Below are 14,919 nucleotides of genomic sequence, written 5' to 3' on the forward strand. Positions count from 1 at the left end.
AGACCAGAACAAACTGGGACTACAAGACGGCTGAAGGTAGGGAGCAGCTCCTAGTCTATTGCCAGACTCTGTTGGCGGGTTTCAAGGTGGCGGCACACCGGCCTACGAATATGGCTAAGGTCTATGATGTTAGGCATGCAGTAGATGAGTGTCCGGCCGCTTATTTAGAATGCCTCATGGAAGCTTTCAGACAGTACACTCCTTACAATTTAGAAACTCAGGAATTGGCTCAGATGGTCATGTTCGCTTTTATAAATCAGGCAGCGCCGGACATAAAACGAAAGTTACAGTCACTGGAGAGATTAGGAGGAAGGAATGTAAAGGATTTAGTAGGAGTGGCGGAAAAGGTGTATAATAAAAGAGAAACTACAGAACAGAAACAAGAAAGGAGAGATAAGGGAAAGTCAGAAGAGAGAGACAGGAGAGATAAGTTACAGGAAAGGAACTTGGCCCACATCCTAGAGCAACAACAAGCTCAGCACAAGAAAGACCTCAAAGAGAGTCTGTCAGTAGCCCAGCACCAGAGACCTCCACCTGGGCCCGCTAGACCTAGATGATCCTCTCCCGAGCAGGAACGTAGACAAAAATCCAAACCAAGAGTAGGCAAGAATCAGTGTGCCTACTGCAAGGAAGAAGGTTACTGGATTAAAGATTGCCCTAACAAGCCACCAAGACCACGGATGAGGGCACTGCCCACGGTAGAGATCGTGGAGGACAGCGACTGAGGGGGACGAGGCTTGGTGCCCCTCCCTGAGCCTAGGGTAACTCTAAAAGTGGAGGGGGAACCTGCCACCTTCCTGGTGGACACAGGAGCTGAAAACTCTGTTCTGTTAGCTCCTGGAGGGCCCATGTCCTCAAAGACCATGTGGCTTCAAGGGGCTACTGGCACCAAATCCTACTCATGGACTACCCGAAGATCTGTGGACTTAGGAATGGGATGGGTAACCCATTCATTCCTAGTCATTCCAGAATGCCCCTACCCACTATTAGGCCGAGACTTGCTATCCAAAATGAAAGCCCAAATTCAGTTCTCAGAAGCAGGGACCATAGTCCTAAGCCCCAAAGGGAAACCTATCAGCATCTTAGTAACCAGTGATCTGAGCGAGGAGTATAGACTGTACCAGAAGCCCCCAGAACTAAAATCTGAGATGCAGAAGTGGCTCCAGAAAATTCCTCAGGCTTGGGCAGAGACCGGTGGAATGGGACTGGCTAAGCATAGACCCCTTGTCTTTGTTGAGGTAAAGGCAGGGGCAGATCCTGTTAAAGCGCGCCAGTATCCCATGTCCCTAGAAGCTAGAAGGGGCATCCCTCCACACATTCGTAAACTGTTGGAGATAGGTGTCCTCAAGCCCATCCAATCTGTGTGGAACACGCCTCTGCTGCCCGTCAGAAAGCCAAACTCCAATGATTACTGGCCTGTACAGGATCTAAGAGAAGTTTATAAAAGGGTGATGGACATACATCCTACTGTCCCCAATCCCTATACCTTGTTAAGCGCTTTGCCTCCGGATCGAGTTTGGTACACAGTACTAGACCTTAAAGATGCCTTTTTCAGTCTTCCTCTGGCCCCTTAAAGTCAGGCTTATTTTGCCTTGAGTGGCACGACCCAGACATTGGACTCAGTGGACAACTGACTTGGAGTGGACAAGTGACTTGGACAAGACTGCCTCAAGGGTTTAAGAACTCCCCGACCATCTTTGACGAGGCCTTGCACGAAGACCTGGGTGAGTACTGGGCCAACACCCCCAAAATCAGTCTTTTTCAGTATGTGGATGACTTGCTGATAGCAGCCAAAAGCAAAGATGAATGCCTAAAAGGGACCGCTCACCTTCTGCGGACCCTGGGCACCCTAGGCTATCGCGCATCAGCTAAAAAGGCCCAGATCTGCCAATGAGAGGTAATGTACCCAGGGTATATTCTTAAGAAGGGCCAAAGGTGGCTATCTCAAGGCCGAAAGGAGACTGTGCTTAAAATCCCAGTCCCCAAATTGGCCAGACAAGTCAGAGAGTTCCTGGGAACAGGACACTTTTGCCGGCTGTGGATACCTGGATTTGCTGAGATGGCTAAGCCTCTATATGAAGCCACCAAAAATCTCCCAGAGTTTCATTGAACTGAGAAAATGCAAAAAGCCTTTGAGGCAATTAAGAGAAGCATTTTGGAGGCTCCTGCCTTGGGTTTACCTGATGTAAACAAGCCATTCACATAGTTCATGGCTGAAAGTAAAGGAATAGCAAAAGGAGTACTCACTCAGCCAATTGGACCTTGGAAGCGGCCAGTTGCCTATTTGTCAAATAAATTTGACCTTGTTGCCGCTGAGTGGCCCCCGTGCCTAAGAATAATAGCTGCAGTAGCTCTCTTAGTAAAAGATGCTGATAAATTGGTTCTGGAACAGAACCTGACTGTGGCTACTCCACACGCTCTGGAGGGAGTGCTAAAACAACGTTCCGACTGGTGGATGAGCAATGCCCATGTGGTTCATTAACAATCCTTGTTACTTAACCCCACACGGATCAGCTTTTGTGTACCTACAGCATTAAACCCAGCTACCCTGCCGCCAGATCCAGACCTGGAGGCGCCCCTGCATGACTGTGAGCAGATAACCTCAAGCACATAACCTCAGGCCAGACTTGCTGGATTCGCCACTACTACATGCCCAGCATACTTGGTTCACTGATGGCAGCAGCTTCATCTGAGATGGAAAAAGGTACGCGGACGCGGTGGTTACCATGTACATTGAGATAGTGTGGGTGGAAGCACTCCCCCAGGGAACATCTGCACAAAGAGCAGAATTAGTGGCACTCACGAAAGCTCTACAGATGGGAAAAGGAAAGAGACTAAATATCTACACGGACAACCTGTACACTTTTGCCACCGTGCACATCCATGGAGCCATCTACCGAGAGAGGGTTACGAACAACTGAAGGAAAGGCCATTAAAAACAAACAGGAGATTTTAAAACTCATCTGGGCCTTATGGGAACCAGCAAAAATTGCCATTATGCACTGTCCTGGTCATCAAAAGGTAGTTGATTCAGCAACTAGAGGGAATAATTTGGCCGAACAGGCAGCCAAGGAAGTGGCCCTCCAGCCCAGAACAGAAGCCTTGACTCTAGTACACCCAGGGCCACGAGCCTTGCCGCCTGAACCCCAATACTCCCAGGAAGACTTAGAGTGGATAAAGAAAATTCCCATGGCCCACAAACCACTGGACAGAGAAGGAAACAAAGATTGGTGGAAAACTTGTGAGGGGAAACTTATCTTGCCACAAGGGCTGGGTAAGGGGATTCTTAAGAGAATCCACCCAGCTTCTCACATGGGAACCCGAAGAATGCAGGGCTTGCTTCGGCACTCCAAAGTGAAAATTAGACAAGGAAATCAACTTATTGTTAAAAATTGTAAGGCCTGTCAGCTCACCAATGACTCCAATCAACCAGTTGCAAGAGGAGCTCGCCTCCGCGGGGATAGGCCTGGTGAGTATTGGGAAGTAGATTTCACAGAAATAATACCTGGAAAATTTGGATATAAATATTTGCTAGTTTTTGTAGACACCTTTTCAGGATGGGGTGAAGCTTATCCAACAAAGCATGAGACCGTGAATGTCGTGGCTAAGAAGATCCCGGAAGAAATTCTACCCAGGTATGTCTTCCCATCCACCATTGGGTCGGACAATGGACCGGCCTTTGTCTCAAAAGTAAGTCAGTGAATAGCCGCTGCACTGGGAATGGATTGGAAATTGCATTGTGCTTATAGACCCCAGAGTTCAGGACAGGTAGAAAGAATGAATCAGACTCTAAAAGAGACCTTAACTAAATTGGCCTTAGAGACTGGTGCAGACTGGGTGTCACTCCTTCCTTTTGCTCTGTTTAGAGTAAGAAACTCTCCTTATCAGCTTGGCTTTACTCCTTTTGAAATAGTGTACGGGCACCCCCACCCGTTATCCCTAGCCTTCAGACTGAATTGCTTGCTGATTTTGATGATACAGAACTTTTGTGTAAACTTGATTATTTGCAGCTTGTGTATAAGTGTGTGTGGCCCCAACTTAATGCATTATATGATTCTGCTTCTGTCTCTACCCCCCATTTATTCAGACCAGGGGACTGGGTGTTCATCCAGAAACATAACCCAAAGTCCTTGGAACCAAGGTGGAAGGGACCCTACGTGGTGCTACTGACTACACCCACTGGCCTCAAGGTGGCTCCCTCACTGCCTGGTTTCATTACTCCCACACCAGACCAGTTGACCCCTTTGCCTTGGATGAAGATTACCGTGGTGAAAAATGGGAGGTCTCCAAGAACCCGACTCAGCCGCTTCGCCTTCACCTCAAGAGAAGAAAGTTAGACTGAATATTGTTGTTATTATGATTATTTTCCTTTTGCCTTCTTTTCTTATTACCCTGGCTAATGTTGATGCTAACCCTCACCAGCCTTTCCAGTTATCCTGGCAGCTCACTCCTAAGTGGGGTGACCCCCTTATCATAGCAGCTAGAGTCTCCATTAGGAACCTGGTGGCCAGACTTAGTAGTAGACTTATGTAACCTGGCCGCAGGCAATTGGGATGTGCCAGGTCACTCGGACCCAAACCTGAATATGCGACTTCCTGAGTGTAATGAGCAGGAGTCCTGTATAGTCCCATGTAAGTGGAAAGGCATTAGTAGTATCGGGGACATCCCAAAATACGGATGTAGCCACCCAGCCCTTAGAGCAGAACTGAGAAAATTGCCTTTTTACATATGTCCTAGGGATGGCAGAACAAGAAGCAAAGAGAAGAGATGTGGAGGTGAGGCTGACTATTTCTGTAAGGCATGGGGGTGTGAAACAACAGGCCAAGCTTCATTGGGTCCAAGTTCAAAATGGGACTTAATCACCATAAAACGGAATCACACAGGAAAGGGCCTAGCAGAAAAAGTTGGTGGTTGTGACAGGTGGTCTGGGCAATGGACAGGGCAAGGAACTTGTTTAAAATATAGATGTAACCCCCTTGTAATTAAATTCACTCAGAAGGCCAAAATATTTGGTGGGCGGACCAGAGGAAAAACGTGGGGATTAATAATGTATATGTCAGGGCATGATTATGGACTCATTTTCCAGTTCAAGCTTATTGTTAAACCTGTCACAAATGTGGCTGTGGGCCCTACTTCGGCATTACAACCAAAACCGCCCACTTCCAAGCCTACTGATAAGCCAACCCTAGGCCCTACCCCGACAGGAACTCAGAGACCCTCTCTTAACCTCACCCTAGCCCCGGGTACCAAGCCTCCGCCCATGTATACGTTGGCTTATTTACCCCGCAATAATAATCCCTTAGTAAATTTAATGCAGAAATCTTATGTGATCCTGAACCATACTCAGCCTAACCTGACTGAATCTTGCTGGCTCTGCTATGATGTTGCTCCACCTTATTATGAAGGTATTGCTGTCTCTGACAATGTGTCCCAAGTCAATGAGGATGAGTCTTGCAGGTGGAAGTCAAAGGTGGGGCTCACCTTAACCTGAGTTACCGGTTGAGGTACTTGTATTGGAACACCAGGAGGAAGAATGGCTTCTTTATATAACCATACTATCAGCTGTGAATCAGGAACAGACTATTGGCTGCTTCCACAAGATGCCTGGTGGGCCTGTTCTCAGAAAGGCTTGACCCCCTGTGTACACTCCACTGTTTTATAAAACCTTAATGACTCTTGTGTGTTGGTAAGACTTGTGCCTACTATAACTTATTATTCTGATTCGGAATTCCTCAATCTTTGGCAGAACCCTAGGAGACAACTCAGCCTAAAGTATAGTTCTAGAGTAAAAAGAGAGTCTTTCATGGCCATCACCTTAAGTATACTGCTAGGGGCCAGCCTAGGGGGACTCGGTACAGGAATAACCTCCCTTGTTCAACAGAGAGGGTATTATGATGACCTACAGATGGCTATAGATGAAGACATCAAAAGAATACAGGAGTCTATCTCTCACCTCCAAGAGTCTCTAGCATGGTTGTCAGAGGTGGTACTACATATTAGAAGAGGCTTAGATTTACTGTTCCTACAGCAAGGGGGACTCTGTGCTGCATTAGGAGAAGAGTGTTGTTTTCATGTTGACCATTCAGGAATAGTAAAAGACAACATGGCTAAGGTCAGAAAGGGGCTAGAGAAGAGACAAAAAGAGTATGAGTCAAGATAAAGCTGGTTTGAGAGATGGTTCAATTATTCTCCCTGGCTTACTACCCTAATATCTACTTTACTGGGACCCTTGGTGATTATTATTCTGTTGTTGACATTCGGACCTTGCATCTTAAGTAAATTAATCAGCTTCATGAAAGATAGACTGGGCACCATTCAACTCATGGTTCAAAGGTCCCAATCATATGCCCCAACGAGATGTGTTCCAGATCATTTATAGGAACCCATGATTGTGTTCCTGAATGCCAAAACCAAAAAGGGGGAATGAAGAGTGAAGGTAAATCCTACTTTGAGGCAGCAGTGACTCCATTTTGAAACTGTAGCCATCTTTTTGTTTATGTTGAACTGTAAGAACTTGACTTTTTTGTGCTGAAACTGCTGACCTGTAAATTCCATAAACAAAGCTATCTTAAAGCCAGTCAGGCCCCACTCTGTTCTATCTAACCTTGGGCCTGCACAAGCTCTGAGAAATGGCCATGCTAGCCAAAGACACAGGCACTGTGAGCCCACCCAGGCCACCAAATACTCCATCTAGCAGAACAGGTTGCCAGAACTCAGACAGCCAAGAGACTGTTTTGATAAGCTCCGTCTGCCCTGGAATGTTCCTAGCCCCGAGCCAATCAGAATTATGCCTGAACCCTAATCTTGCTCGAACACCTAGTTGCTGTAACTTTTTGCTTTTTGCCTTTATAAACCCTGTAAGATTTCAGCTCGGGGTCCTCCTCCCTGTCTTCACTGTGTCGGTGTATGGGATGAAGCCCAAGCTGCAGCCCGCCTGAATAAAGCCTTGCTTTTGCATTTCGGAATGTCTGGCTCTTGGTGGTCTTCTTGGTAGGGGTCCTGCGACTTGGGCGTAACAGGCTGGCAGCTTGTCCAGGATCCCCAAGGACCCCCGAGACCCCAGACCCCGAAGGTAAGAAACAGTGCTGTTCATTCTGTGTGTGTGTGTGCGTGATTTGTACTTTCGTACTGGTTCTTGGTGGTCTTCTTGGTGGGGGTCCTGCGACTTGGGCATAACAGACTGGGTTGTAACAAAAGTAAAATCAGTAAGACCAGTTTTGGTATTCTCAGGGGACAAGTATATCAGACGAAGGGTTTAGCGATAGTCGTCAACTGGCTGGAATTTTGAAATACTCTTTCTCATTGCCAAATTATGACTTTGTTTATACAGCATTTATTTTCAAGATCTATGGGGCATTTTGATGTGCTAGACAATGAAGAACTTTATTATGGAAATGATGAAAAGAAAAGAATCATCCTCTCAATGGAAAAAACAGGCTCATACTTTAAGTTCTCCTTTTGCTTTTCTTTGTGAAACCTTCTTCCTTTTTCCCCTGTACCTTAATGCAGATCCATATAACTTGCTAGGTTAGCATGGGGTCATCTGGAAATTTATCTTTTTCTAGTTTTTCCCATCCACTTCCACCCACTTAGTTCAGGTCAACTTTCTACTTAAAGATGTACAGTAGTTATTGGCTACTAACTGGATGAAATTACACAGATTTCTGTTGAAGCCTTTTCTAACTTTCTTGCTGTAATATGGAGGTCAGATCTGGACAGCTTCATCATTGGCTGTTGAGGGGCGTCAGATTGACTTCATCTCAGATTAAAGAGAGCAGAAGCTGACTCCATCTTCATTAGTATCTCCCCTGCTCTATCCAGGGAAGTTCCCATTCACTGTGACAAGATTAGTTGAGGAACTTTCAAAGTTTAACCTGTGCCCTCCCATGAGTAGGAGTATCCACCTGCATCATGTGAGCGCTGCGTGCCTCCAAATACATGTGCCAATTCTAACTAAAATGTTACATTGTTAAAAAAAGTTGCTAGAGGCAGATTGTAACTCCACTTGCCACCTGTGTGTGGCAGGCTTGACCATGTTGTATTTGCCTTTATAACCTGACCCTGTAAGGGCTAACCTGAAAACTGGAGTAACTAAATATAAGTTTTAGTGTTAAAATTATAATAGCTTCTAAACTCTGGTGATGACTCCATGATAGAGGGCTGCACACCCACCCGTGAGACTAGTTTCTTATAGTTTGACATTTAAAAATGTACGGAGCACTTGTTCACTGTTAGGTATTTTTATATGTTAGGTTTTTTTAAGTAGGTAGCCAGTAAAGGAGAATGCCACGCGGTATTCAGGCAGGAGAGAAAGTTTATTACTGAACTGCTGGCCTGTGGCCAAGATGATCCATGGCCAGAGAGAAGGAAGAGAAGGGAGAGAGAGAGCGACCCCCACCCAGCCCTGCCTTATATCTAGGGCAGGGGCAAGGGGTGTGGCCAGGTGAATTAGGATGTGACCTCAGGGAAAGGGGAGGTAACTGCCTCCAGGTCTGCAGGTTACCCAGGTAACTGGGTGGAGACTTAATTAGGTGGGGGCATCTGCATGTAGCCCTCAGGGAGAGGACCTTACATTCACCTCTATATCTGGGTAACAACCATGGTAACGGACAGTAAAAAATATCATACTCATAGACTATAGAAATAACCATAATAGTAGTAGAAATGCCATGGTAACTATCAGGTTGGTTTACTTATGATTGAGTACTGGATTGTTTTATCCCACTCAAGCTTGCTTAGTGGTAATGGGGAAACATGGTCACAATTGTTAAAATAAAGTTGGTACTAGGTCAGCCTGACTGCAATATTCTGCTTCTGTAAATGGCTTGCTTAACCCATTTGTGACTTGCTCTACCCCCTGTACTAGCCCCCTGCATCAGTGCTACGTGATCACCTGTTGTCAATTCCTGATATTGAGGCCAGTTCCTGATATCAAAGCCAAAATAGATTACTGAAAGGGTAGATAGCCAATAGAAATAGGACAAGACTTGCTTGGTAAATGCCATCTAATCAAGTATCTGCCAAGTTGGAAATACCCTTCCCCTGTTGTAATCACAATAAAAACCCTGCCTATCTGACGGTCGGGGCTCTCAATCCAGATCCGCTGAGTCGGTGACAGTTGGGAGTCCAGGCTCAAGCTTGCAATAAAGACTCTCGTGCGTTTGCATTGGTATTGGCTCCTTGGTGTCTTTGGGGACTGGAAATCTGGCATAACAACCCCAAGCATGGCCCAGGGCCTGTGGTTCCAGCTCCGAAGTCTGGGCTGTGGCTCTGGCCGGCCAGCCTGCGTTTACAGTCTTGGTTTCAGCTCAGGAATCTGGGCTTTGACAGAGGCCTGTGGGTTAGCTTTTTACTTCCCTAATAAATCCATCTTTTTACTTGAGACTGTCTCTGAGTGGTGGACTATTGGAAGGATGGGGGATTCCCCACCCCTAACCCCATTACACTTGATAGTAAAGAATTTGAACTTTGCAGTTTCTTTTCTTTTCTTTTTTTTTTTTTTTTTTTTTTGGCCAGTCCTGGGGCTTGGACTCAGAGCCTGAGCACTGTCCCTGGCTTATTCTTGCTCAAGGCTAGCACTCTGCCACTTGAGCCACAGTGCCACTTCTGGCCATTTTCTGTATATGTGGTGCTGGGGAATCGAACCCAGGGCCACATGTATACGAGGCAAGCACTCTTGCCACTAGGCCATATCCCCAGCCCCTGCAGTTTATTTTCAAAAGCTGACATGTATAAAGTTTTTGCTGGCCCAAAGTAATAAAAAATAATGGATATACAGTTAGGGTTGTACAAAGCTCAAATTAGTCAATTTTTTTTTTTTAGTTAAGATTTTTTTTGCTTGATTTCTGTGATTAAATATTTTTTCTTCATAAAGTGATGCTGATTTTTTTTTTTTTTTTGGCCAGTCCTGGGCCTTGGACTCAGGGCCTGAGCACTGTCCCTGGCTTCTTTTTGCTCAAGGCTAGCCCTCTGCCACTTGAGCCACAGCGCTGCTTCTGGCCGTTTTCTGTATATGTGGTGCTGGGGAATCGAACCTAGGGCCTCGTGTATCCGAGGCAGGCACTCTTGCCACTAGGCTATATCCCCAGCCCCATGATGCTGATATTTGATAGCAGAATTTGAAAAAATAAAAGATCTTTCTTGGGAAAAGTATGTTGTCCTCAGTAATGATGACCTTCTGCCTACTGTTATGCCAAGTCTCGAAACGACCACCAAGAAGGCCACTAAGACTCAGACATTCCAAAATGCAATATCAAGGCAAGACTTTATTCAAGCGGGGCCACAGCCCAGGGCTTTTCCTACCCACCGACACAGCGGAGGTTAGAATGCAGCCCTGAGCTGTGATTCCACAGAGCTTATAAAGGCAAAACACAAAGTTACAGCAATCAGATGTTCAAGCAAGACAAAAAAAAAGTTACAGCAATCAGGTTTTCAAGCAAGCAAGATTAGGACACAGGTACAAATCTGCTCAGGGCTCGAGGCATTCTAGGGGCGGTTAGAGTTAAGCATTCTCAGGTGGTTAGAGTTCTTGACCAACTGGGCCCTAATAAGCTTGCCCTGGGTTTGCTCAGACAACAAAACAGGGGCTGCCTGAAAATGGGGTTCACCCGAACTCTTCATTCCCCCCTTCACCTCCATGTGCATGTACACGCACACACACACACACACACACACACACACACACACACACACACATTTGCAGGTCAGAGATACTTAAAGATCTCTCTAAATTTTTTGCATAATTTATATTCAACAATCTTACTTCTTCACAACTCTATCTTTTCTCATAATAATTCTGCTGTCTCTATAACATATTGTGACTTCAATATAAATTCTACACTTCTTGACATAAAGATCAAATTTCCTCTCCTTCAGCAAATCTTTTTGATACCCGTGCCTCCTCCTTAATTCTCCTCAGCACTTGTTACGATCTCTCAACCCCTCTTATATTGCTTGTCACAAGCATTTTGCTCCCCCCCTCCAAAACACACATATATTTATAAAATATATTCATGTATTTAAAATATATTTATATATTTTTTTCTTCTCCAACCATTTTGAGTGCTTGTGTGTTTTCAAATCTTTTACCCGATAATGACTGGAAATTCAAGATTTGGCAAGGACATAAAACGACCTCTGAAACTATTTTCTACCTAGATAGAAGAATTTATTCATGAATTGCAGTGTCTCTACACATATAGTGCCAGCATTCTCCTTTCTAGGTTTCCTGATGTTTGGTGCAACCATATGACTGATTTTGGCCAATGAGATGTGAGTATAACTAATGTGTTACTTATAGGTAGAAGCTTTTTAGGCAGTGTAATTGCTCTCTCTCTCTTTGTTCTATGTAGACCTGGAGCATCTAATTTGCCATCTAGAGAGTATATTGAGGAAGCTGAATAACCTGTTGTGAACCTGTGGTGTGAGCAGTAAAGCTCTCTTAATTTACTAAGCATTTGGAGGTTGTTGATAATAACAGCATAACCTAATGTATTGATACCAATATAAATAATTGCTTTAAAAAGGTAACATTTTTCTTTTGATCAATTATAGCTTAGTTCATTGACGATACCAAGCAATATATTTTCAATATGTTTTATTTCTTCATTAAAAATTAAGGAGCCTTTATTCATCTCAAAAAAAATAAACAATGGAAGTCTAAAATACCAGTGGCAAAATAATGGAAGGGGTAATTTTGATTCATTGTACTTATAAATTGGCATGGTGAATTGAACCCTCTTTGTACAAATACTTAAATAAAAATATTTTAAAATACTAAATATTTAAAAAAATATTAAAAAATACAGATACATGTATAACAAATATGAAAATTCACAACTTGCTTTTCCTGTCCATGACTATCTCCACATGGTCCTCGGAGATGGCTGGGACAGATTGTTTCAGAAAGTATCCATGAACTGGTACAGAAAAAGCAGTGAACAAGAAAGCTGAGTGAGAAAAAGAGACACTGAGTTTAAGTGCCCTGGTATAAGCATGCGCACACACGCACATACACACCCACACACACACACACAAAGATTCATAATGCTGAAATTAGAGTGAGTGTCAACTGTTAGGTCTTCCCAAGAGAACAACCCCTCCCTGCCTTCCTCTTCCCGATAAAAAGCACTTAGCTTTATTAGAAATCACCTGCCTGAAACTAGTAAGTACCTGACTGCCCATCACCTGACTGTGAGTCAGCAAAGGACCCTAGATTCTGAGGTCACTTCATCATCCACTGAGGTCACTTCCTGAACTGCCCAGGTCACAACTCCTAGGGGCAGTGGGAGGTTTCCTAGGCTCTGAGATCACACTGCATCTTCTGTGGTTACACTGCCTTCCAGCCTTTCCCTATATAATCCCATTCAACCTTACAGCCTACCCTGGACTTCTCTCCCTTGCTACCTCCCTCTTTTTTCTTCTCTCTCCTCATGCCCCAGTGGCTGGCAGTTTCCTTTCTCCAATAAACTCTTTCTTGCCTGAACCATGTGTTGGCCTCCTTTCCCTGGACCTTACGTCAACTCCTTTCAAAATAATGGAACTTTCATATTTCATTAATTCATCTGAAATATTTCTACTTTCTTTGCAAGCCTTAAGGAATCAGTTTTTCATCTTATTTTGGATTTAAAGTGGCCTGAATTTGAAAACTTGTAAGAAATTTATTTAAAATTTGTTTTTCATTCATAATTTAAAGCTACTGATATTAAATTATCCTATTATCTGTTGATAAACAAATTACTGAAAAGTACTCTATCAACAGGATGAAGTGAAAGGGTCGAGAAGCGCATCCGCGGAATGGAGGACACCAAGAGAATGAAAGGGTCGAGAAGTGCATCCGCGGAATGGAGGACACCAAGAGACGTTCTCATGCAAAAGCAAAGGGTTTGTTGCAGGACCAGCATGCTGGGGCTCACAGAACTCGCAGGAACTGAGAGCCCCGAGTAAAGAAAACTCAGGGTTTATATACAGTGGAACAAGTTTAAACCTGGGTCAGGGCCGTTACACAAGGCGGGAAGCAGATGTCCGGTCAAGGTATATTCTGAGGTTTTTAGGAACTGAGGTGATAATTACATTTCTCGGTACATTCCAGGTGGGGTCCAGTGGTTACAGCCCTTTCCCAATCTTTAGCCTGCAGCTGTTCCGCAAGACCAGGTACATTTCTCGGAATACTTAGCACATTCTCTGGGTGGGGGTCAGGGAGGGTTACAACTGGAGCTAATCTTTACTGCACAAAGTTTTGGTGGAGTCACCAACTCTACACTTGTTTAGGGAAAGAATTTTCTTTTCCTTTACATTCCCCACTTCTCTTTTTGACCATTTCTAATCCTAGAAATCAGAATCCTGAACCTCGTTAAGGGAGGCATACTGTTGTCTGATTATCATAAGTTTTACTTGGCCTATTTGCCCCTGCAGGAAGGTCACTATTCGGTTAAGCACACAAGGCCCGATAGTGATGGCCAACAGTAAAAGGATTATGGGTCCAGCCAACGTTGACACCAGGGTGGTTAGCCAGGGAGACCTGGTGAACCAACTCTCAACCCAACCCTGTTGTTCCTAAGGCTACACATGAGCAAATCCAGGATTTACCTAGAAACCATCTCAGCGAGGGAATCAAGCAGTTAAAGATATGAGATCTTTCTGGTTAACATTTAGATGGCATCACACAAGTCCCTTAACCCCGCAGATGCAGGTACAGAAGTTTCACATCGAACCCCCAATTCTGACCCTATTTACCTATTTATATTATAGCCAATTTGATTATATACCAACTTTACTCATAAGCTCTAATTTTAAGACATATTGATATCATTTGCTACATACTCAAACTTTCTAGGGATTGTCATTCTTACTTTTAACATACCAAAACCGTTTTATCTTAAAGGAAACGTTTTTGCTTCCCTAATTCTCTTTCTAAAGTCTTTCTTTATACAATTTAACATATCCCCACTCACACCATCTTTTACTTCCTCACACCAGCAGCGACTTACTGGAACATTCTGTAACACTTGACTTTTTAAATCCCTTTCTTATTTTCCAAGACTTACTATACTAACTTTCCTCTTTACAGTTTCTGGGGCTTCTTTGCTGCTAGAGTTTTAAACTGTCTACATTTTCTTTTCCTCTGGTTTGTAGAATCTGGTTTATCTCAACTACATCAAGGCAATTTACTGTGACTCTACCCAGGCTGTTGGGGAAAACAAAGGTGGGGCAAGGGTCAGCCTGATGGGGACTGCTGCTCCTAAAAAGCCAGACCAGAGCCAACTATCATGAGTTACTATTTTAGAGTGGATTTCTTCTGATTCCAGTGCCTTTACGTGCCTAAGCTTGGCCAGTGGCATCTGTAAGATCCACCCTCAGGAGGGCTCCATGAAGATGTCCCCAGACAGTTTAAATCTCTGTCCAGTTACCTTGGTATCTGGCACACCTGATGGCAGTCACCTCCCTTTCTTCTGAGGTCACACCCTAATCCATCTGGACACATTTTAATACTCCCACTCTGGGCATTGCCTGGAAGTGACTCTCCAGCCTGTTATACATGCTTTGATTTTAGCAGCAGGCCAGTCTGCTTGAAAATTTCTTACAATATCCAATTTTCTTAATAGAGCTAGTTAACTCCAGTCAACTCAAGAATGTCTCTCAAAAATTTTAGTTTCAGCAGATCCAAAGTACTTTCCAGCAGAAATCAGCTGCTTTTGATAAGAGTCCCATTTGTTTTACCAAGATAGGGCTACACAGGGTGAAGATGTAGATTCTTCCAGATGACTGTTAGACTCTCCTTGATCCTCACTCAAATGTAATGGTCAGGTGTCATGGTGGTATCAGGCAGCAGTGGCTCCCAGTGGTTCCAGTAGAATGTCACACCTTCTGGGTTACCTGCAACTTTCTCCATAGACTGGTTAGAGAAGCTTAACCTAAGTT

At 44.3% G+C, this 14,919-nt stretch overlaps 1 long non-coding RNA gene across 1 annotated transcript; it reads right to left on the reverse strand.

Annotated features, from left to right (window-relative positions):
• Window positions 1–4,937: 4,937 nt before the first annotated feature.
• Window positions 4,938–12,938, reverse strand: LOC125340035. The gene is made up of 3 exons (XR_007208672.1): window positions 12,852–12,938; window positions 12,376–12,378; window positions 4,938–4,949 (listed from the first exon to the last, which is right to left on the reverse strand). It is a non-coding gene; the product is annotated as an uncharacterized LOC125340035 (long non-coding RNA).
• Between the last annotated feature and the right edge of the window lie 1,981 nt (window positions 12,939–14,919).

Source organism: Perognathus longimembris, chromosome 22 (assembly GCF_023159225.1).
Source record: "Perognathus longimembris pacificus isolate PPM17 chromosome 22, ASM2315922v1, whole genome shotgun sequence".
Taxonomy (NCBI): domain Eukaryota; kingdom Metazoa; phylum Chordata; class Mammalia; order Rodentia; family Heteromyidae; genus Perognathus; species Perognathus longimembris.